The following is a 25,790-nucleotide window of genomic DNA, read 5'->3' as shown; positions in this document are numbered from 1 at the left end:
CATTGTTATTGACACTAGCACTACAGCACAAGAGCCCTTGTTGGTTACTACATGCCTGTGGAGCAGGTGAGACTAAGCCCAAGGCCACTTGGTCCGGAAATAGGAACACTACCAATGTGCCTCAAGAGCCTCCATTTTGAGTGGTCATCTGACGTTGTCAAATTCATGGTGTCTCCCTGTCAGTTCGTGGAGGGCTTAGCCATCTGTCTCAGGGTTTAGTTCATTTGGGCTTCCTTTGACAAGCTTCAAAAGTAGATCCAAAAATTTTGGTTAAGCCAAGTATTGCTGAGTGAATACCGCTGTACTGAGTTCATGATGTACAAGACCAAATTCTGCATAGAACGGACTCTGTAATATGGTCTGCTAAGACCCAGCAGCATTGAATGAGTCTTTCAGGACAATTTCCTTTTTAACTGTTGCTGTCAATGACATTTTATTTTCTAATATGATTGAATAATTTTGCAGGTTATTGTAAAACAAGAACTTGAGATTTGAAAGATTTCCTTTGGCAAGAAATTGGAATGGGAATCTGTCAATAAGTACAATTTCTTTTGCAATTGAAATGCTTCCAACAGGAGGGTTTCACTGCAATATCACATTAAATTCAGCAAATCGAGATTTAAAACTATAAATGTGAGCTAACTGTTGTAAATTAATGGACGATTTCTAGTCACAAGTGAGTAAGATGTTTTGGAGCAATGAGAACTTTGGGCACAAAATAAATATCTATCTTCACTTACGCAGAAGGCTACCCTGGAAGACTTGGGTTCTACGTGGGAGAAGAACATGAAGGAACCATCGAAGAAGTGGACGAAAAGCTCCTCTGCTACCCATCACGCTGCATTGCAGAGCAGCTGACCTTTATGGATGCTGTGAGTAAACAGGAATCTGGGTCTGTGATAATGGACTGCAGATGCTGGAGAATCCAAGATAATAAAATGTGAGGCTGGATGAACACAGCAGGACCAGCAGCATCTCAGGAGCTTAAAAGCTGTCATTTGGGGCCTAGACCCTTCATCAGAGAGGGGGATGGGGTGAGGGTTCTGGAATAAATAGGGAGAGAGGGCGGAGGCGGACCGAAGATGGAGAGAAAAGAAGATAGGTGGAGAGGAGAGTATAGGTGGGGAGGTAGGGAGGGGATGAGACAGTCCAGGGAAGACGGACAGGTCAAGGAGGTGGGATGAGGTTAGCAGAAAGGAGATGGAGGTGCGACTTGGTGTGGGAGGAAGTGATTGTTGAGAAGAAGAACAGGTTAGGGAGGCAAAGACAGTCTGGGCTGCTTTTGGGATGCAGTCGGGGGAGAGGACGATCTGGGCTGGTTTTGGGATGCGGTGAGGGAAGGGGAGATTTTGAATCTGGTGAAGTCCACATTGACATCATTGGGCTGCAGGGTTTCCAAGCGGAATATGAATTGCTGTTCCCGCAGCCTTCGGGTGGCATCATTGTGGCACTGCAGGAGGCCCATGATGGACATGTCATCTAAAGAATGGGAGGGAGAGTGGAAAACGCTCGCGACTGGGAGGTGCAGTTGTTTATTGCGAGCCAAGTGGAGGTGTTCTGCAAACCGGTCCCCAAGCCTCCACTTGGTTTCCCCAATGTAGAGGAAGCCACACCGGGTACAATGGATACAGTATACTAGATTGGCAGATGTGCAGGTGAACCTCTGCTTAATATGGAAAGTCATCTTGGGGCCTTGGATGGGGTGAGGGAGGGGGTGTGGGGGCAAGTGTAGCATTTCCTGCGGTTTCAGTGGAAGGTGCTGGTGTGGTGGGTTTGGAGGGGAGTGTGGAGCGAACAAGAGAGTCGCGGAGAGAGTGGTCTCTCCGGACGGCAGGCAAGAGCGGAGTATTTCCGCTCCACCAGTCATTATAACTGAATTGCCTTCATAATGCAGTCGTCCAAGATGTCAAAGTGTCTTGTTTGAAATGTAACTTCAGTCTTGAGCTTGAAATACCTGTCGATGAAGACTTCAGCACTCGCCTATTTTTTTTAAATGAATGTCACATGAATTAAGTGAGCAGGGAGAGCACTGAAAATCCTTCGTAACTTCGTGTTGAATCTCGACAAAATGAATAGTATTTCAGGGTAAAAGTTGAAATGTTTCACCAGAACAATCACTGTTCCGACATGAACCCAGGGATTTTGTTCGAAGTGTCCAGTACGACAACTTTGGTGTTTGCAGAGATCTCCTGGAATGGAATCAGCCACGAGATCAGGCTATTCCAGTCTAGTCTCCAAGGTGGCTTGGTGCCTACCTCTACGAAATGAGGCGAAGGATTGCTGACTCAAATTTTGTGTTCTGTCTGGGTCTGGTCATAGGCTTCGGCTTCAAATGGAAGCTCAGCTTTGAGCAAATGGGACTGTGGTCTATATGACAGCATTGGGTGTGACTCTAGAATGTAAGTAGTCCTCGAGGTCTCAAAAAGCCTGAGCAATTGTCAGTGTTGAGAGCAGGGGTGCGCATATCTAATCTGAAAGTGAACTTTTTGTCAAACGTACGAGTTGGTTATGGATCGCTGCTTTTCTGCACAGAGTTAGAAAGTTAACATCTGTTTTCATTGCAGTCTCTGTTGTACGTGTGTATACATTCTGGCACTTCGAGTCTAATCATGTGACACAATGATGACAACAGACATTTTGGATGGGAAACAACCTATATTGGTGTCTGTAGAGGAACATAGCTGCTTTTCTTTCCTTGAAGCAGTGAGGTCGGCAATGAGATCAGTGATTCCTTTTCAAATCAGTTGTTTGACCTGGTGAATGTCAAGGCAGTGTTTTTGATTCTGGTCGCCTGTGTTGTTTCTGTTGCAGGCAGGTCCAGGAGGCTGAAACAGGAGATTTATTATTTAGTTTACTGTAGAGGGCGGAAGGTTAGCCTCAGCTGTTCCCTGCCTGAAATAATCGATGACATCATTGTCACATGATCGGAGTGTTAAAAGTGAGAGTGCACCATGCTTGCATAAATACGCAGCAGTTTCCCACTCCATGGCTTCTGAGCACTCCCTTCCGCTCCAGCCTGTCACAGCCAGCTCTGGCTTTGAAATTGACAAGACTGACAAATTTCTCCGTTCTGAATGAGTTCACCGGGATCTGAAGAAGCTATTTGTGGTTTGTGTTAACTTTGACACTCGGAGCATAATTGTTTGTGGGAGTTGTTAGCCTTGAAGAGGGAGGCAAGAGGAGACAATGCAAACAGAATGACCAATTGACAGGCTTGGATGTTTGGCAACATTCAGCTTCAGCATGAAACCAACAGTGGGGAGGTGTTGACGTTGAGGTGTACTGAACCAACACGGGGTGCGGCTGCCATTGTGTTCTGTCAATCTGCCTTGATGTGAGAAGTGGACATGATGCAGGAGCACTTTCCTGATGGCCAGTCTGTCTAGCTTATGGACCACCATGGCTGAGCATCAGGAGGAGTGACTATTGCCAACAAAGCCGTGCATTGATGGTGTGCACGGAGCCAGCAGTAGGAGCTGGGTGGAGATAACCTGTGATTTCGAATCTAACCTACAAATAAGAAGGAGATGACTGAAAACTCAAGGCTGTTGACCTGTTTGTACAACCTATATGCACCTTGGGCATCAATGTGTGTATTATGTACTCAGTTGATGACAAAGTAGCTTGTGCAGTTTTGAATGTACAATTGCAAACTAGCAGGATGAGTTTACTCATGAATGGAAGAACCTTGTTTGTAGTTCATTCCTTCAACCACAGTACTGCTAATATATGTAATCTTTGTTTCCTTTTTATTTTTGATCAGGATCTTTTTAAGAAACTTGTGCCCAGCGAATGTTTAGGGTCCATCTGGGCTGAACAACCAGATCGAGCATCAACCGTCTGGGCTATCGTGGCACAGTTTAATAACGTTAAGAATTGTGTCACCAGCACCATCAGTCGGCCTCAGCAGCTAAAACCACGACAGAGGGCGAAGATCATTGAGAAGTGGATTGATGTTGCCAAGGTACACTTGTTCTTTAGTGATTTTTAACCTTTATGACAGGGTAAAGCACTCAGTGCATGAAACAAACATGGTGGAAGAGAGCAAGCAGTTCCTACGATGTGTTGAGATGTTTAGGGTTTGAAAGCCTCTCGAATTGACGAGCAGAATTAGAATTGAATGCTTCATGGCAAATCCTAGCATTTGTAATTTCCATAGTGTTGGCTGTTAATAGTTCATGCCTCAGTTTACAGTTGCATTGAAATATTAAAGATTTCTTTCCCATCAAAAATATTTCTGTGGAGAAATAAAGGAAACTGATTTCAGATTTTTAGTGGCCCTTCAAACACAAAGTTACTTATTAGGCATAACAGAATGTTGTTTGCCTCCCTTGCGAGCGGTGATCAGATTTATGATACATTGTAAATGTTATTCTCAGTTTTCTGCGTTCCATATGCCCGTATGATGGCCCTTCAGTAACTTGCCTGGTTGTCTGTTTCTTATGTGTTTGCCAAAGGAATTTGTCTTTGCATTTTAATCAGCAATTGGGAAAAGGATGAGGAAGGGCTGTCATACCTGATGTCTGGCTTGTCTTTGTCATCAATATGTGGCATTCCCACGAGGACATTTGGAAAGAATCAAGACAGGAAGCCAGTAATTAACTAATTAAGTGAATTAAGTAATTTATTCATATTCATTTTATCATCCAAAATGGCACTGGATCATAGCAACAAAAGTGTATTATCATTGAAATTTCCCATATTCATGTGCCAATAAAATATTTAGTCATTCGAAAGGTTGGGAATGAAGATTCATAATAATACCTTTGCCAGGCATTTGAGACAAGTCTGGTTTGGCTCTTGGCAACACTGCCTGCATGGATTTGGACTCGTAAAGAATCTTAAAGCATTGATGTCTCTCTCCAGTTTCACAATCCAGAGTAGTTGAAATGAATGGAGGCAGACACCCAGTCATAGACATGGATACATGAGCTCCTGACAGGCTGTCCGTGCCGACCTAGAAACTGGTGCTGTCAAAGGCCATTCTGAAGACGAGTTGCCACCTTCCAGTGATCACTTGGCTGACTCTTCCGGTTGTCATTTGAGTTGACAATAGTTGATGAGGGTCCTTATCCATGTTGAAGTGTCCTCCGTCACTTACTTTTTACTGCAGCAGCCTTTGTTGCCCTCAAGCCGGAAGACTGTGGGCTTGAGATCTTACCTGCTGGACTTAATCAGATAAGGCATCTATCTAATGATGCCCAGTGAGGCACATCCACATAAAGCCAATATGGTCTAATGACCCTCTCCCTCCTTGGCCTTCCTCGCTAAGCAGAAGTGGTTTTGAGAACTGAGAACAAACAATTGCAGGCTTCCTACTCTCCTGCCCCTCGGCCCTTCCCAACAAGTTCAAATTGATGCTTGTGGAAGGGAGGTTTGATTTGTTCTATTCTTCTCCCTGCCTCCGTGGGGCAGGCAGATGAAGGACATTCACATGCTATCCTCACTACGATTAGTTAACTCAGTCTCAATAACATTGTGATTCATAAAAGTAGACTCAATTTTCTGATTTGTACGCTTTCCTTGAATGATTATCTCATGTGTCAGGCCCTGCCCTCCTATGCTGGCAGAAAATGTAATCTGTCATTCGTTTATCAGATGAATACGATGGATATAACACAGATGATTACCCGTCTCCAGCTCCCTAACTTCGCCACTTCCACCACTCAGATGGCCGTGTCTCCAACTTATTCATTCGAATCTTTGCTTTGGCGTCAGTAACCATGTCTAACGAGTCAAGTGTTGGCAGAGAGTGAAATGTCTCAGAGGGAAAAAAAAATGAAGATCAAGTTTTAAGTCGCTAAGATTTGTGGAATTTTTGCCCCCACAAAGTCGTTTGTTAATGCTGTTATTTTTGCAGATCACGTTTTTCTGATGGAACATTTTAATGTCTGAGGTATTGGGTCATGGGGAGCCACTGTTTTTCCCACAGAACTCATGTTTTATGTTCTCACAGGAATGTCGGATTTTGGGAAATTTCTCTTCAGTGTGTGCAATTACCCGTGCATTGCAAGCAAATAACATCTTTGAGTTTCAGAAGACTTGGGCAGCCGTGTCAAAGTGAGTCATTTTTCTGAAAAAGCCGTGTCGTTATTTTTAATAAATATGTGGTAGGAATTTGCAGGTTTCACCTCCAAGTTTACTTGCCAAAGTGATCTTCACACTCCAGATGTGTTGACAGGATTACCAGAGGCACTACAGTGCAATCCCAACAATTGGCGTACTGGCAGAATCTTTCATTCTTTCACTAAGGAGTGAGGAGTTAATTTTCTACAGTGGAAAAAGAAAACTGTTTGACAGCTTAAAATATTGAACTATTGTGTACCAAAACTGATCTGCTGTTGGATGTAACGTAAGACAGTTTCCTGTGGATGTGCTGTGACGGGGTGATATGAACTGGAGGTTTGTATAGGAATCTGAAATACAAAGAACACAATTATTTTAATCACCCAAGAAAGCAGTCTATACCTCTTTGAAGTGCACACTTGTAGTTTATATTCCTGTGCCGTAGACGATTTGATCATGATTGTTTTTTTGAGGCAGCTTGGAGGTGAAATCTCACTTGCTGTGATGAGATTTCCTAAAACTACTGCAATGAAGGGCTTTTGTGGCACAGTGGTAACATCTCCATCTCTTGGCTGAAATAATCTGGGTTCAAATTCTGTCTGATGAAGGGTCTAGGACCGAAATGTCAGCTTTTGTGCTCCTGAGATGCTGATTGGCCTGCTGTGTTCATCCAGCTCCACACTTTGTTATCTTGGATTCTCCAGCATCTGCAGTTCCCAATATCTCTTGGGTTCAAATTCTACCTGCCAAAGAGATGTGTCAAAACATATCTGAACTGTTTCATTAAAATAACTGCAATTGTTTGAAAAATGCTTCACTGCCCTTCACTGTCTGTATTACTTGCTTATTTGTCAGATTCCATGTCAGCTGTTTGCAATCTTGACTCTATTCTGTCAAGAGTAATTTGTTTTATTCTCTTGACTAGGAGCACAAAGGCAACATTTGAAGATCTTTCAAATCTCATCTCCGAAGATGGCAACATAATGACAAGTAGCCAGCGTGAAAAACAGGTAAGCGTTTGCATTTGGCACTGTGCATCGATATTCAGGGCATTATAGGTATTTTCAAGCAAAATATCTACAATGAATTACATTGGTGTCTGAATGCATACAAATACTGTGAATCTATAATGCAACAAGGGATACATGTATTACATATGGATGGTCTAACTTGGCTCAAGTCTTCCAAAATCGTTCTGTCATGATGCAACCTTCATAGATTATCTTTCTCAGTGTTCGTTATCTTGGAAGTTTGAACACTTGCACAATGATATTAAAAGCAGGATATATGTCAGTTTTCTTTTCTTTTGATTTGCACACTTGGAGGGCCTCGTAATTAATTAAAGCCAAAGCAAAACACGAATAGCTTTAATTGGTTCTCGTTAGTGTTTTTGTTCAATTAGCATGTCTTCCTTTTATTGTTCTCTGCGGTAATAAATATTTACTGCATTGGAAGTGAGAGATAATCACATTGCTTTGTTTGTTGAGCATTTCAGACATCAACTATTTAGTTTCAACTAGCTTGGACCACCACTGACATTTCAAACTAACTTCAAAAACCTTCTCAAAAAGCATATTGTTTTACCAGGTTTCGAGACATTCCTCCTCACTCTGTTTGTCATGCTGTTTGCCCAGTCATTTTGTTCCTGAATTTTACAAAGTAACAAAATAATTTGTTAGTTATAAACATTTTGATGTCACTTGACCAAACTAGTGTGTCCAGGACAGTAAGGAGGCAAGATTCAAGTTTTCTGTTGAATCATTCTTAATATTAAATCAAAGCAGTTTGAAGGTGGTACTTGAAGAGGACGAAATGCAGCATTCATGTTGGGTTGTTAACAATTTGACAGACACTCTGTTTTTCATACTGCTGAAAGTTCTAGTTGCGGTTGACGATGTTTTTGCATTGCTGTCCATCTGCTGGCTCCAGAATTTCTGCGGTGCTGCTGTCACACCTTGTTTATTATGTTTGCTATTGGTGCACAGTGCAGAATTCCAAATTACTTTTCATATCTGGCTTGAATCTAAAAGTAGATTTGTTTTTAATAATCAAAAACGTGTGTTGTGCAGGATGATTGCTTTTGTGGTGTCAATTTCTGTAAATATACATGGGAAAATCTGAGTTCAAGATTGGACAGTTGTTTAACTTCCATAATGCTGTCTCCCAGATTGTACAGTGAATATCGATGCATGGTTCGTTAATCTTTAAGCATATTACACAGATGTTCTCTGGCAATATGGCTTGCTAAGCTTTACTTTATATGGGTGTGCCATTCGCAAGGCCACCATATCAACACTTACTGTCGATCCTTAATTGACACTGAGTGCAGTGATAAGATACCACCTTGATATACCATAGCGTATTTTCTGAAAATACTTCCCCAAATGTGACTGTCTGGTGAATTTCACCTGAGTGAGCCAGCAATCATCATTTTCACTGTTGTGTTTTTAAATCTCAGAAAATATAATTTGAAACCTCATTTTAAATGCAGTTTGAAGCAGCAACTTCACCATGTCCAACAATTTGATTTGCACACTTGGATGGGAATCTGAAATAGTTGCCAAGTGATTGTTTTATGGGTTAAACATTGATACTAGTTTTGTGATAAACTATTGTGCGTGGGATAAATTGTAATATCACTTCCAAATATCATTGCCTGGCTATCACCTCTTGAGTTTGAATTGGCCAAATGTTGACATAAGGCTTTAGTGTTGTAAAATGTTTTTACAATAAAGGCTTGAGTTTTGAAATCTCTTCTGTTATCTCATTTGATATTATGGGAGATATAGATTAGATGCAGTGAATGAATAGCTGGTTTTCTATGTACATTTTCAGGATGGAGCTTCAAAATTTGCCGCCCTCAACAGCACCTTGAAAGAGAACAAAATACTGACACACAAAACACTGAAAGTAACAAAGAAGAAGGTAATCATCCCTTTATGTTTAATATTGGAATGAAACGTTCTCAAGTTGAAGCAGTTAATCTTGAAGCTTTACAAGTAAATCTGATTTATCTTTCCATAATGGTGTATCTTTGTTATAACTATGCTGTAAAGCAGTTCTCCGGGTAACTAAAGGGAAGTTATCAGCATTGCTGCTACTTAAGCCATTGAACATATTTGGTTATATGTTTGAAGCTATAACCATGCTGCTTGTTGCATATCTATCAGTGTGTTGGGTTGTGGGTAGAATATTTCTACATTGAACGGAAGTAAATCTGCGAGGCCAGGCAGGTATGCACAAACATTTCCCATGGTCTGATGGATAAAGACAACAGTCAATACAGTGTGGAGCTGAAGGAACTCAGCAGGTCAGGCAGCATGAGAGGAGCAAGAAAATCAACGTGTCAGGTCAGGACCACACTGTATTGACTCTGACTCCAACATTTGCAGTTCTTGCTGTCTTTGAGAGATGGTTAGCATCACTGGTGGTCCAGTGGTTAGGATTCGGCGCTTTCACCGCTGCGGCCTGGGTTCGATTCCCGGTCAGTGCAGCACATTTTGGGGTGGCTCAGTGGCTCAGTGGTTAGCATTGCGGCCTCACAGTGCCGGGGACCCAGGTTCGAATCCAACCTCGGGTGACTGTCTGTGTGGAGTTTGCATATTCTCCCCGTGTGTGCATGGTTTTCCTCCCGGTGCTCTGGTTTCCTCCCACAGTCCAAAGATGTGCAGGCTAGGTGGGTTGGCCATGCTGAATTGCTGGTTGTGTTCAGGGGTGTGTGAGCTGTAGGGGATGGTTCTGGGTGGGATGTTTCAAGTGGCGGTGTGAAATTGGTGAGCCGAAGGGCCTGTGTCTACACTGTGGGTAATGGAATTTAATCTCAATACAACATCTTGGCTGAAGCATTGAAATATGCCGACGCTCACAAAGGCAGAGATTCAGGTACTCATCTGGTGTTCCCTTTTTGTGTAGCAAAGGAAGAACTAAACCCGGGTTACACAATAACTCGGTTAGCCATCATGCATGAGGCAACATGACGAGAATTTTTTCAGCACTGCCCCTTGTGTCTGCGCTGGTCATAAAGCACCCACCTATTCTGATCCCATTTTGTAGAACTTAGCCCATCGCCTTCTAGGTATTCTTCATCAACATGTTCTGAACACATGATGACACTTGTCTGGCAGAGGTGGAACTCAAACTCAGATTTCTGGCTCAGCGGTAGGGACGCTACCACTGAACCACAAGAACCCTTTATAGAGCTCTGATGAAGGGTCACCAGACCCAAAACATTAACACAGTTTTCTTCTTCACAAATGCTCCCAGAGCAGCTGAGCTTTTCCAGCAACTTTGTTTTTCTACCCCTTTAAAGAATTTGCATTTATTGGCGTTTTTGTCAACCCATTCAGCCAAGCTTATGACTCCATTCTGTAGGAGGTTGGACTGAACTGGGATCCCCTGCCTCAACGGTAGGTATCATTCCTACAAAATTCCACAACCCCTACCCCCACCCAGGAGTTTTGATGGCAATGGCGTTTCAAGAGTTCATCAAAATTGTTCTTCAGTGTCTCAAGGGTTCCTGCCTGGACCACCCTTTTAGGCAGTGCGTTCCAGAAACCCACCACTTCTGGGTGAAAAGTTTTTGAACAAATCCCCTCAAAATAGCCTGCTTGTTGTATTAAAACTGTAAGCCCTGATATTGATAGACAGGGAATAAAGTTTTTCCTAACACTTAGCCAAATCCCTCAGAACTCTTTGAACCTCAACCAGGTTCCTCCTCAGTGTCTTTGTTGCAGTGAAGTTTGTCCCAGCTTATTTAGCCCCTTTCTATAACTGAAATGTTCCCGCCCGAGCTGTATTAGTCAATTGGAATCAAAATTAGCTTTTGGCAGGAAGTAAGCGTGACTTTTGAAGAACATTTCTGCAACTTGAAGCTTTCATTCGGCAGTGTAGCACAGGGTAGAGTGATAGTTCTTGCTGTGTGTACTTTAATGCTCCAGACACAAAAGATACAAGTATGAACATCAGGCTCACAGATGACACAAGAATTGGAGGTGTGGTAAATAGCAAAATGCTTTAGTCTCTTGGCACACCGTGTTCTAACTGTGGCTCAACTAATTTTATTTACGTCCGCTCTTATATTCAGGCAAGTATCCAATATGGTGCTTTTACCACCTTATCCACAGGTCCTCCTGCCTTCAAGAATATGCTTATGCGCACAGCAAGGTCCTCGTGATTCTCTGTACATTCTAAAACTTCCATTTAACATGTCTTGTCCTGACTTATTTGTCCTCCCAAAACGCTTCGCCTGACACTTTTCAGGATAGAATTCTATTTGCCTCTTTTCAGGCCTTCTAACCAGCCCATGTGTGTAATCCTGGAGACTAAGGCTTTTTGCTGTTTACCACATCGCCAATTCTTGTGGCACCTGTGAACCTGCTGTTCACACTTGTAGCTTTTGTGCCTTGAAAATTCATGTACACACAACAAGAACCATCACTTTATGCTGTGGTATGCTGCTGGATGAATGCTTCAAGTTGCAAAAATGCTCTTCAAAAATCACACATACTTCCAGTCGCAAAGTCAGTTTTGGTTCCAGTTTGCCAATTCCGGTGTATCTCCTAGGCTTTTAGCTCCTTAAGCAGTCTGAGACCATTAAATTATTTCTTGGGGTCAGAAAGGTGTCCTATGAAAAGACATTGAGTAGAATTATATTCTTGAGTTTTGAAAAATAAGGGTTAACCTTACTGAGTCAAACGTTTGGAAATCTGGTGCGATAAGTTGTTTCCATCTTCAGTCAAAATCACACAGTACTTAGAAAATTTCCAATCTCCAAATGATGAAGTTACACAAACATTGAGTTTGGTTGACAGTTAACAGATCAGGGATCAAAACTCCGAACTTGCCTGTCGTTTATAGATCTAACTTTGTATTCCACTGTGTAACTGTATCAAAAATTGAGTCCGAAATTTTGATTCTAATTAGATTTAGTTGCATGATAAATGGTATAAATAAGGCATGGAGTAGTATGTTTGGGAAATATGACAGTGCGTTCACAATGGATGAAATAAATTCACCTCACTTTTCCAGGGTGTAGTTCAGGGAATTGTACCATTCCTGGGAACTTTCTTCACGGACTTAACAAAATTGGATTCGGCTTTCCCCAATTATCGTTTCGTAAGTCTGTTTTACAAGATTTGGATTCCTTATTTGCTGATGAGCACTATTGTTACAGTTTCATTGCAAGCTGCTCATAGCAATAAAAGAAACGAATAAGTATGATTAATGATACTGATGAGAATAATGTGATGCTTTGTGTTGCGAATCAAACAATATGTAAATAAAGAAACATGCAAAAGGCTTTGCAGTTGATTGAATACAGGTTTAGTTTTTCTAAAGATTGGATAAAGTGGGCATCATTTTTATTTTGTACAGGTAAATTTGTTAGCTGGACGTCACTGCCTATTGTGCAGTTGAGCAGCTGAGAATGGCATCAGCTTGGTACTGATCTATTTGAGTGGAACAAAGGGCTCTATGTAATGGCCAAAATATAAACCTGGTGGAATGATCGATCATTTGTGTTTGACCTTTGACTATTTCCTAAAATTGAAACAAGTTTACAGAGTTTGTATTTCACTGCTGATCTGTTAAATTTCATGCTCTCATAGTACCATTTGACCTTTATATATATTGAATTAATTTTCTTTGTTCATGTCTATTTCTTACAGAATGGCTTGATCAACTTCGACAAGAGACGAAAGGTGATTGTACTGTGCAAAATGTTTGTAAATGCATGAAACGGGAAAAGCGTGCCTTTCAATATTGTTGTGCTTTTTCTGCTTGATGGGGAATGTTGGAAGTGTCCACAACTACATCTTAAATGTGGATGATCACTAATAAATCCAATAAAGAAATCAGGAGAAGCTTTGTTGCTCGCAGCAGTCAGATTGCAGAAGCTGCTGCTACCAGGACAAGTTGAGAAGAATAGCAGAGATGGATTTGAGAGAAAGTTAGATGTCAGAAAGGGCACAAAGAGGCACATTAAGAATTTGGAGCATGGTGGGAGAAGTGTAGAGAGCAGCATGGAGCAGTTCAGCCAAATGGCCTGTTTTTGCACTGCTGTTATGATGCAAGTTACCTTTCAGCATTCACAACCAGGTCCAGGACCTTCCTGGTGTTCTGTGAATGAAGATGTTGTGAAATTAGTCTGGGTGCAATGGAAGCTATTTCATGATCGAAGAGACTGAGTAAATAATCTCTCCATATTAGTTGGTATTTTCCGTCAGAAGAGAGGCATCGGTTACTTATGGAAGATCAGAAAGTGAGGGAGTGCAGCCGTTGGGGTCATCACTGACTGGGCATTTGATTCCATATTTCTGAATTTGGTAAGACCAACTTCTGAAATATCTCTGTTGCCATGGTTACTATTGAGGGTATCGTACAATCCCTATAGGGTGGAAACCGGCTATTTGGCCCAACAAGTCCACACTGACCCTCGGAAGAGCATCCCATCCAGACCCATTCCCCATGTCTAACCCACCTCACCTCAACATCCCTGGGCACTATCGACAACTTAGCATGGGAATCTACCTCCCCTGCACATCTTTGGACTGTGGGAGGAAACAGTAGCACCCAGAGGAAATCCATGCAGACGATATTTTGGTCTTGTACAGCAGCATTCAGCAGACAGCGTGAGAATATTAACATGATACAAAGTTCAATTCATTTGTTTGTCACATGGTTTTGCTGACAAAACTGTAACTTGAGGTGCCATTTTAATCTAACCTATGAATAGAATAGGTTGCAATCAGAAACAACTGACGCCGAATTTGCCAAGCTGGGCCCTGTGGTGTAAAATCAGCTGGGATGCAAAATAGGCATCCAACGCTGTGTGACTCCACTTAATTAGCACAGAGTGTCATCTGTCAAATAGCCCGTCATTTCTCATGGATGATGCTTCAAGTGTTTATTTCAACTGATCTGTTGAAAACTGGCATGCACTTTACAACTTAAAAGTAACGTTATCAACATTTGACTTTGAGAGTTCTGCCCCTCTTTACATGTCAAATCGTGACAAGGTTCAACCAAGAAGCCAATGTGATTGAAAGAAAATAGTCCAGTAACTTCTAGCGGCACATGGCCCGTAAATTTTATGATGCCGCAACTTTGAAAAATTAACTCAACATGTTCACCATCTGCCTTGGTATCAATTACGATAGACCAGCCACTTATTTTGTACTTTGCAGAATTTCTTTTGCTTGGATAAATGATCTTTCATAATGTTTCTTGCCTTCAACCTAAATCAGCTTCTGGTTCTGAGGTGAATCCCTAATACTTCTTTGAAAAAAAATCCATCATTGAATCATGAATTTGTGACCTGAAACCATCCTGGATAATCTGTACAGAAATTTATCCTTGAAAAGTCACATAAATGTCATTTATTTCCAAAGCAGAAATATTTTTGTGACATGATTTACCGTGTGGTTGGAATAAAGTTATTGATGCTGTTTAAAGTACCACTGAGTAGGATATAGCAGTTACACTTCTTGCAATTTTAACATTTTGTTAACAGCTTGTTATTTATTTGTGTTCGTTCAGGAATATGAAATCATTTCGTGTCTTAAATATATGCAGTTTGCTTGTCAATGTTACATCATTCGCCCAGACGAGAAGTTTCTGGACCTGTTCTTCACACAACTATACTTAGCTGAGAATAACAAGTAAGTAACTGGATTGTAGGAATGTGCAGATAAAATATTTTCGTTTGGTTTTTAAAATCTCCCACAATTTTAACTACTGTTGAATGCTAGTGAGCCTGCCAATTTATTATCGTCTTCCTTTTCGTTGGTTTCAAAGTTGTGATCATGAATTCTGACATATTGGAATAAAGCCGGTTGCTCTATGAATCATTTCCATTGTGTTGTATCAAAATGTGTTTTATTGGCGTATAATAGCACAAATTGTACTGCCGCTAAGCCAACGGGAACAGGAAAATGCAAAGACTTGATGAGTGACCAATTTTCGCAACATGTCCAAGACCTCGTGCTTTGGGTGCATCTACAAATCCAGATGTAAACTGTACCAGTTTTGAGATGTGTTTCTTTTTGTTCAAATTTCTTTTCAAATACACAATCCTATTACGAACACAAAATCAGTAACAAGCCGACACAATTGGTCAGCATTTTTAAGTATTTTTAAATGGTTGCCTAAAAATATCATTTCCTCATCTAGAGATGGCCACAGTGCCTTTTTAATAATACAAGCAAAAATAAGCTCCAACTAAAAAATAATGACTTTGCCATTGGTGGGCCAGAGTTGGTTAAGGATCAGATTTTAGAAAACTGAATTTAGTTTTTGTTTTGACAGAGCAGGCTTTGTAATATTTACATTAGTTGACAGCAGTTAGCTTCTTCATAAGTGGGTGGACAGAAGTTATTATTTAAAATAATCTGTACTGCTTGGCCTGCTGTGTTCAGCGAGCTCCACACTTTGTTAGCTCCCTATTAAGCTCATCCTCAGGCTATGGATGAACATGTGTAACAAGCACCTGGCATTATCATCAATTCAAACACCGGTACAGTCAGTTTTGAACCAACTTCAATCATGATATTTTTTGTAACAGGAAGTACAATATGTGACAGAACCTCAGTTTGCGTGGATCATAAGTTGTATTTAAAGTTCGTTTTGACCTCTGGGACAGTTTGGCTGATTTTCGGACAGATTGTCTGAAAAGAATCAGAAACAGAAAGCCTTGCTCCCGTTGCTACTGGTCAAGAGAGCTACTCTTTCATTTCACTACCTCCTACACGTGACACGTGGTGTTTTAGTCACCTGCCGTGACTGATTCATGACCACTTTTGTATTGTTTGCCTGATAATGTCTGTACGTTCACATGACAGTGTGGATGAGGCCCAGACGAACTTCTGCATCACATTAAAACCTATTCTATTACCTTAGGCACTCAAAGTTTGATTCTCATTTTTTTCAATTCACTTTATTTCAAGCCTGGTCCTTGTTAATTTTTCTGCACCTGCTGTCGATGTTTGACAGTTTTGTTCAATTCCATGTGTTCTGCAAAAAGACTTGTTGGGTTATCTTCTTGGTAAAAAAAAAATACCCAAAAGACCTGTGCGTGCTGTCATTCAAAAACACACTCCGAAATTGCTGGAAAAATTCAGCAAGTCTGCCAGCATCTGTGGAAAGAAAACAGAGTTAACTTTTGGGTCTGGTGACACTTCCTAAGACCTCTTATCATCTTGATCTGCTCTTCACATAGCAGAAAAGATCACTGTGCCGACAGTGAGAACGTTTGCAGTTAAATCTGCTGCCACTCATTAGTCAAACTAATATTCAATGTACTCCTGCCTGAAAACATGTGTCTTTTGCAAGCAAAATTATCATTCATGCAATTTCATTTCCATGTCAATGATTGATTTGCTATCAATAATACGAATATTGAACAAAGGCATCTGTTTAATTTTGAATGAATTTTGTCTGAAAATGTTTATCTGCCATCCTGCAGTTCCAGTATTTCCTCTGAACGGGAGAAACCAGCAAATCCCAAAAAGAGCGTGTTTAAGCTCTTCAGCTGGTAAGTATCCCATGTTAAATACAACAGATATGTCATGACTTCCTTTATTATAGGGATGATTGGACAGACAGATAAGTACATCGGTTTCTTGACAAATGGTTTTGTTTGATATGGACTCATTATTGCTTCATGGGACTGAGATGTTTTTAGTCACTGATAAAGTTGATTAACTTGAGGCGAAGCAAGGAATAGTAGTGCTCTTCTCACCTTGTGAATGTGTCTATTGTAGACTGATTGATAGAGATTCTTTGCTTTGACCGTGATTGTAGAATGTGGACCTGTGATGAGCTTGATATTGCTGTCTCATGATTCTCATTTATTATCAGAAGTTTATACACCATGGCTAAATTTCACCTCATTGAATTTGTTTATGAGCGACAATTAAACAAAAAAGCTGTTATTGTGAAATGAATTTGCATATTTGTGGTCCGATAAGATGAAAACTGGCAATGATGAACAATTTGGAATGAAAAATCAGATCTATGTTCTACTTTGTGGGTCAGCAGGCAGCAAAAATAACTTGTGCTGAAAAATTATCGGCCATGCTTCTCAGACTTGAAATTCCACATGACAACTCAAATGTATTGCCATGTAGAAGTTGACATGAAAGTATATGTTTGTGTTGTCGTGCATGCATAAGTAAAGACTTCAAACTTATTTTTTTCAGTAACTTTCCTGAGCTAGAGACATTATTTTATATTTCTGTACAATAGTCAAGGACTGAGCTGATCTCAGCAAAGTCATATTCTTTTCCCCACACACCCATGTAGAGTTTCGGAGGAAAGCCCATGCCTTGTTGGTGCATTTTGCCTTGCAGTGATGTGGACTATGTCATGCAACTGTTATATCAAAACCAAGAAAGTGAAGGGAAACACTTATTCACTTGCTGGAATATCTTCTCTTTACATGAGTGTAGATGTTCTCTGGATGTGATTTTAGTTTCCGGAGCTGAAATATGATTGTCAAAGTGGAGGCAATCAACAACGCTGCATTAGTTTGCAATCTCACATTTCAGCAGCCATCTGCTCTGCTCCCTGTATTATGTCATGCCTCATGTGCCAACATCAGGATTTTCAGTGTGGGAAATTTTTGTCATGCCATCTGCAGTACTCCTTTTGAGAGTTTTGGGAAATTTTCTGTGTTAAATGTGCAATCTGAATGCAAGGTTCTGAATAGGAATTCTAACTTTTGCAGTACCCATATCCTGAAGGCCAGATTAAGAGTTCACTATCCTACCTTTCAAAGTATTGTGCACAGTTTTCTATCACTTATCAATGGTATTACTTTGTTTTAACTTTAATTGTCAACAAAATTCTTCTTTCAGGAAGAAAGTATGTACGCCTTAGCATGTGGCCAGGTTGGGGTAGATTTTCTACTTTGTGGGTATTCAAGTCCACATTTTCCCTTTTGTATGAACTAGGTTGATATCAGGTTGAATAACGTTGTCATAAGTCCAGATTCTTGTGCCACTTGTATATGCAAAATGTTATCTCCCATCCGTATACTCCCTAACCATTAGAAAATGGAACAATATTCAACACTAATAATGCTCACTCTTGGTATTAGTGCGTCACTATTAATTTGTCACAGGTTGAATGTGGCAAAATTCAAACTTCTGATACTCACAGCATCAACATACCTTCATTCTAGTTTAATTTGTTTGAAAGTTTGTCCAGAATGTAATGACGTTTCAATATTTCTGATGTGTTCCCCTTTCCATTTTGCAAACTGTTTTCAAGGAGAGGTGTTAAAGCAAACAGCACACCAACTAAAAGCTCTCAGCATCCAACATCCCCTGAGAGTGACGATTGTGAAGAAAGCATTGCTTCAGCCAGAATTTCAGGAGATTGCAGCAACTTGGAAATGCAAAAGCACAGCACTTTGCAAAATCCACCGGAAAAGGTGAGACAAGAAGGCACTCACCACATAAAATAGGTTGTTCACGGAGACACTGGTCCGTCCAGATGCATTTACTTCTTCTTTCTTTTCTAACTTTCTTCTGTGTTTCTTCGCTCTGTTACCCTATCCTTTCGAGAGGATGCAAGAGGACTCGGTGATAGCGCCTCAACCACTGGAGCTGGATGACTGCCTGGCCAATCTACTTTACCTTTCTTTTGAGAGCTAATGGACTGTTAGCCATTTTGAGGTTTCAGCCAGACTGTAATCCTCAGTTTGAAGGCAGCTTCACGAAGCATCCTCATGATTGGCCGCTGCCAGCAATTTTCCATAGCAGGTCCCACTTGCCAAAGTTGGGTTACTTGGTTTCAGAACCAATGCAAGACAGGATGCCATTCCCAACAAAATTCAACCTTTTGCCGTTTACTGAAGCATCTGATTCCAGAACAAATATTATTTGCTGACGAAATGAAAGCTAACTTTTTTTTTGAGATGTGTAGATTTGCTTTGTTTTGCTTAGATATTTTATACAACTTTGAAAAATACATAAATAAAGCTATACATGTGATTTTTTAATAAATCATTGCACGAACAATGAAAGTATTTCATCTTGAATCCTGAACATCATTTTTAATTTCTGCACAGTAAATTTTAGTGCATGGGGTATGACTGCAGCAGCTTGAAGTGCACTGCCACCAAAAGCAGTACTTTCGAGTCTGTTGGCTGTGCCTTGATCCAGCAATTGCAATAAAGGAATGCAGCTCCCTGCACGCAGACCTCTTCACTGCATGTTTTGTTTTTCTTCTATCCTTGGCCTTTTAGCTATTGATTATTGTGTTGTCTGCTGAAGACCGTTGTATCGCGGGAGATTATCAAAGTTCATGGTTGATGTTTATTGAATATGTCCAGGGGGACTTGTCTCAGGGATATTTTAGCAATTTATTCTCCCAAGAATTGGGTTAAGCATTATTCGGTCAGGTTTGGGTGTTTTGGAGTGGTATTATTTTGTTTTAAAATACCCTCTCCCCTTTTATGGATTCTCCTGTTTAGTGTTGTGATCGCCTCTATATTAATAATAAACTAAGAGCTGCAGTGACTTGAATGATTTTGCTTCCAGTTTCATTGGATCTACGGCTCCATGTGTTTTGCTGTTGCTATCTCTGTCTTTCTTTCTGTCTGTGGTACTGTCTCGCACACATTCTGACCCTCACAATACACTGGCCCATTCACAGTCACTCATAATGCCATAAATGTGTGCCTTAACGTTACACAGTGTACACAGTGTAGTTGGATTCAAGATTTCTGTGCATAGTTGGGTGAAACGGGCAGATAAATATTGATGTAAGAATGTTCAATTGCTGAGTGCAAACTGAGGTCCCAAAGGGTTCATCTGACAAACTTAGAATTGAAGCACCAATTTAAATGGTCAAGTGAAATGACCACAATGTTATTGTGCTTCAGGAACTAACTTGGTAATTTATCAGTGTGCTATGTGATGAACTGTTGACGTTGGCTAAACAGCTAGTAAACACATGTGGGAGTGTAATTCCTCAGAAGTGGAACAATAAATATAACTGGAAAGAAGGAACTATCTCATATGCAACAGTTTCCAAAAGTCTTCTCAAACAAAATAATTCTTCCACAGTCACTGAAATCCACGGACAGTGCTTCCACAGGAGATTCACGCAGTAGTGGTGTGACATCAAATCCACACTGTGACATCGCGAAGTCTCGGAAGCGTGCTTGCTCAGGCAGGTTTGAGAGTACAACACGCCCCCGATACAACCAACAAAATGGGGAAAGCTGCCTCATCCGTCTGGGTTTTGAGCAAGACCAAGCAAAAGAATTTAAAACTATTTTGGTAAGTACCTGGATTGTTTTCTCTCTTCGCAAGTCTAAGTATTTGTTGTTGTTTCCTGTCAGTATCGACAGAAAGGCGAGAGAATATTTTATCCAAACTATTTGTTGCCATGCAGTCATAATCATTGTCTGCCTTCCACATTGCCAAAGCCTATTTTTTTTTTTGGTCTATGGGTGTGCTTAGTCCATCATTTGGATCCGGTTTTGCGATGCACTGGCAGTGTTTAGGTTTTAGGCCTGACTGCATTTCCCTTGTATTTCTCGTTTAAATGTCAATAGTAAGGTGCAGCGCTCTGCTACCCCATTTTGGGAATGGGCTGATAACTATTGAAGTGAAAAATCGCAAATTAACCCACGCCATTAACTGTGCAAAAAATCAGCAAGGAGGGACCAGATCTTTAGTTAGCTGACCACAGGCACTTTGGCCCATCTGTCTACAAATCGAGTAATATTAGCAGAGACATTGAATAGTATTTCTTTCCTGTCTTTGACTCATGTGAAATTTAAAAGGCTGGAGCATGGAAGAAAGCACGTCAAAAAAAAGGGTTGGAGAAGTGTGCAAAATAGAAGAATTGCCAAACTGACTAGTTGAGTAAAGCCGAAGGAATGTTGGCCAAATTGGAAGGCATATAGATTATTTGTTTGGCTTGATCATTAATTTTCCTTGAAGGGATCAGTGATAGTCTTTGATTGTGGCTCCACAGAGCTCAGTGTGATGTGTGTGAAATTGCTTCTGGCATTTAAATATGGTTTACAAACACCATCTCTATGACCTGGTAAAAAGAACATTTGTTGGGTTGTCAGAGAGTTGGAGCTGGGGCAGAACCAGCCGAAGAATTGAGGAGGAATTTAGACAAGCAAACGGCAAACGACCTATTCAAATTGAACATTTGTGAAATACAAAACAAATTGCAACAAAAATGGCAACAACGTTTCCTGCTAAAAAAGGAATATATTTTTGCCAATGAACACGGTCGTTTGAGGCCAGGCAAAGAATCATGGAACGTTATTACAAAGTGAAAAAAACTTTGGGTAATTGTGTCTGTGCTAAATTTCAGTAAGAAGTATCTGACTTGTCCTGCTCCAATGTCCTTTTTACCACTGCACTGCAAATTTTGTCTCATATAATTATTCGTTCCCCTTAAGAAGGCAATTTAATCTGCTTTGTCCACATGTTCAGATATTGTGGTTTGGTAACAGCAGAATTCGCAATTTTTTTGGCCTTTTCTCCTCACCAATGACCTCAGATTTTGTCCTTGGTACATCGTATCAGAGGGGCCAGGAAACAGTTTCCCTCATTTCCTTGATTTAGTCTGAGCAAATGACTGTTATTCATGATTCTGCACTCTCGTTCTCACCCAATTTTGTGTCTATACCACCACTGCCCATTTCATTCCACAGGCTTCAGTTTTTGCTCGCACACTTGTGTGCTACTTTATGAAACATATTTTAGAAAACCCAGTGCATCGCCAATGAATCACTAAAATCAGTGATTAATTGTTTCCAGCCTGCACAAACGGAGTGGAAAAGACATTAGTTATTCAAAAAAGATCAATTTACGGGATGTTAGTTAACATAACCTCTAATTGTGTCATAGTTGACTCTACCACTTTGAGTTGTCGAGACATACAGCGCAAAATATCCCTTCTAACCTTTCCTATTTCAGTCCTTACCCAAATGTCTTTTACCTATTGTTAGTCTGCCTATATCTGACACTTCCTCAGGAAGTTAATTCCACAACTTCTGTGGTAATTTTCAAATTTGTTGTTCGTTAATATATTTATTATGATCTTTGCTTTGCGTGGCTGGCAAAGTAATTTTTTTTTTCGCCATGAACTACGGTGCAATTAAAGTGAAATTAAGCATGAGTCTAGTCAACCAGAAAACATTGTGGTTCTCCAGGAGAAACAGCAAATCAGCTCGTGCATTTCATCTTACAGGTCATTGCTCAAACTTGAGCTGAGAGACGTGAGCGCCAAATATAAGATAGAATTAAACAAAAACAGACAATTTCTCCAAAAAATTGGTCTTTTCAATATCCTGCCCAACCAATATTATTCCTGTGCAATTCACAATTGATTGAATGTGAAATATTTGCACTGTCTTCAAATCACAAATTGCTAAATATCTCAAACTGTAAAGCAATTTTATGAACCATTTTACACATATAAGCACAGTGTTAGGAAATTTCAGATTTTGTGAACAACCATTGAGCCATTTTCTGTGTTGACAATAAATGTTAAAAGCAGGCAAATGGTATTGGGGTTTTGGGTGGGAGGGGATGGAAGTGGCTTATCTAAATTACTACTTTCATAACTACTTACTGACTTCAAACTGACTGTGTAGGTAAACCTGAGCACTGGAATCTGTTGCTATTCACATTGCAGCATTTACTGATCACAGTCTATGGGTTATGGAGCATCAAAGGCATGTTTTACAATAACGGCCCTACCAGTCTTAATTTTCTTCACGTAACTTTTACAGCTTTCAGTGTAATGTCCCAATTGGTCTTCTGAGTGAAAACAGCTATGTTTTTCAACCGTTTGGAAATTGAGCTTTGACAAATTTCATTAGTTTGTGTGTGTGTGTCGAATGCATCAATGAAAAGTGAATATTGTTTTATTTAGGTGACTAACCAAGACCGGGTATCGGACATCTTCACGAAAGCAATGGCCGTGCTCGGATTTGAAACCGACCGTCCTCAGGATTATGATCTTGCGCAGATCATCGAATCAAAGAAAGGTGAGCAGTGGAATTTGCATCAATTTAGTCTAAATCTATTTCTGAATATCATAACAGCTGCAAGGGGATTGATATTTCCCACTGATTTCACCAAAATGCTGAAGATATTTCAATTTGTATAATTGAACACATCCAACTATGTTCAGCAGGATTCATCTCTGATGAATGTAAAGCCAGTAAACAGCTAATATTTGCACCTAATAGAATTATTCGGTGTACCGAATTTCATCTGATTGCCCTAAAGCCAAAAAAATCTCCAAGAACTGCAAATACTGGAGAGCAGAAGTGCAGGAAAAACACAGCAGGTGTGGCAGCACTTGTAGAGAGAAATCAGAGTGAATGTTTTGGGTCCAGCAGCCCTTCTTCAGAACCACTTCACATAGAACATAGAACAGTACAGCACAGTACAGGCCTTGTGGCCCACCATGTTGTGGCGAGCTATTATCCCACTAGGATCAATCTATCCTGCACGCTGTACTTTTTACTATCCTCTACGGGCCTACCCAAGGGCCGCTTCAAAGTCTCGAAAGTATCTCACTCCACTATCACTGCCAAAGGCGCATTCCACATGCCCACCACTCTTAAAGCCGTATTGAGTGAAGGTTACACATCTGGAGTTGGTTGTGGCAATGAGCCCAGAATTATTCACAGTGATATAACATTGTTCTGCTTTGTTCAGTCTTGTTCTAACTGGTTATTCCAAAAGAAATGCTTCCTGTTGCTAAACTTAATCTTTTTCCCCTCCTTTTGCCCCATGGCTGAGAGACAAGAAATACGGGTGTGGTCACTGCAGCCAAATTGCTAATCTGCAGCATGCCTCCCCTCACCATTTCCTGGTGAAAAGTAGAAAAGAGGACTCAGAGGTTTCATTCTGCTGTGGTTTAAAACATGCGATCCAGACTGTGTTAAACAGGATGTCTTATTAGGATAAAGAGTCCCAATGCATCTGCAGCATGCAATTCCTGTCAATTTTCTGAGAAAAAAAAAATCAATCCACTGGCTGCAAGAGTCACTGACAAAGCTCGCTTTTATTGTGCATCTATCATTGCCCTCAGAAAATGGTCATACGCTGGATCACTGACTTGTGTTTGTTTTCGGTGTCCCCAGTGGTGTTAGCTTGAAGATTCCGATTCAATTCTGAAGGAAATGATTGCTTTTCTCAGTGTTTTTGCATTGATCACACTGCAACTTTCTGTGTTTGATGGTGTACAATCAATATTATGAAAGCATATGTGAATAATAATGTGCTTTTCCTCTGTTTTTTTCAGTGCTCGTACTTCCGCAAAATGCAAATGTGTATTATGCAATGAATAAAACCGTAAATTATAATTTCATCCTGAGGAATCGGTACACATATAGGCCTCCGAGCATGACAATACCAGGTTTCACCAGAAGAAGATCTTCGTGTTTCTGGAAGTTTTAGCTGTAAGGAACACACGGTTTCATATTGTCTCAATTGTATCTAAAACCTCTTGTTTAATGTTCAAAACCCTGCTATATCTGAATAAATGACCTTGACAGTATTCTACATCAAATTATAGGGCAATTTGGAAAACAGTGATTGCCTTCAGACAACCTGGACGACATGAACTTTGGATTTTCGAGTAAAGTGCTTCTCTCTGCCTTTTATAACATCTCGCACAACAGCAAATTTTGGTTAAAGGCTGGATAATTGAATCCTGTGACCTGTCTTCCATAAACATGACAAACATGTTTTGATTGGTTGGTTTTGAAAAAGCAATCTGTGAGTGAGAGCCAGTATGAGACTATGTGTGATTGAGAATGAGAGTTTGTGTATGAATGAGACCGAGAGGTTGTGTGTGAGCGAGACTGAGTTTGTGTGAGTGAGAATGTGTGAGTGTTTGGGTGAGTGACATTGTGTGAAGTCAGAGTCAGATTGTGACTGAGACTGAGTGTGTGAGTGAGACTGTGAAAATGGGAGTATCAGAGTAGGCTGTGAGTGAGACTGCGAGTGAGAGAGTGAGACAGTGTGAGAGAGACGTGGAGTTTGTAGTTGAGTGAGATATGTGTTTGTCTGAGTGAGACTGTGTAAGTGTGTGTCTGAGAGTGAGACTGTGTGAAGTCAGTGAGATTAAGATGAAGCCATGTGTGTGAGTGAGTGGGAGTGAGACTGTGTGTGAGTGAGACTGAGAGTGAGACTGTGAGAGTGTGAGTCAGACCATGAGTGTGAGCGAGATTGTGTCAAGTCAGTGAGAGAGTGAGTGAGATTGTATGAGTGTGAGTGCATGTGACTGTGTGCAGTCAGAGTGAGACTGTGTGAGTGTGTGTGGGTGTTTGTGTGTGAGTGTGACTGTGTGAGAGAGAGTCAGAGTGAGATCGTGTGTGAGAGACTAGGAATTTGTATGTGACTGAACGTGCATTTGTGTGAGTGAGACTGTGTGAGTCTATATGTGAGAGTGAGATTGTGTGAACTCAGAGTGAGTCAGTACAGTGTGGAGCTGAATGAAGCTCACAGGTCAGGCAACATAAGTGGACAGGAGAGTCGATCCTTCCTCACGACTAGGGAGGGAGAAGGGAGCCGGGAAATAAAGAGGGAGAGGAGGGGTGTGGCTGGGGAAAGTCAGGTGCGATGGTGATAGGTGAGTGCAGCTAGGGGTAGTGGGGACTGGTCAGTGGGAAGGGCAGAGCAATAGGTGAGAGAGAAGATGGACAAGTTGTGTCAGGTGAAGGAGGCAGG

At 40.8% G+C, this 25,790-nt stretch overlaps 1 non-coding gene across 1 annotated transcript; it reads left to right on the top strand.

Annotated features, from left to right (window-relative positions):
• The first annotated feature begins 9,484 nt into the window (after positions 1-9,484).
• Positions 9,485-9,559, top strand: trnae-uuc (transfer RNA glutamic acid (anticodon UUC)). Its single transcript has one exon. It is a non-coding gene; the product is annotated as a tRNA-Glu (tRNA).
• The last annotated feature ends 16,231 nt before the right edge of the window (positions 9,560-25,790 follow it).

This window comes from Stegostoma tigrinum, chromosome 8, assembly GCF_030684315.1.
Source record: "Stegostoma tigrinum isolate sSteTig4 chromosome 8, sSteTig4.hap1, whole genome shotgun sequence".
NCBI classification, from domain to species: domain Eukaryota; kingdom Metazoa; phylum Chordata; class Chondrichthyes; order Orectolobiformes; family Stegostomatidae; genus Stegostoma; species Stegostoma tigrinum.
Note: the sequence above shows the minus strand (reverse complement) of the source record. Positions and strands in the feature narration are given on the sequence as shown.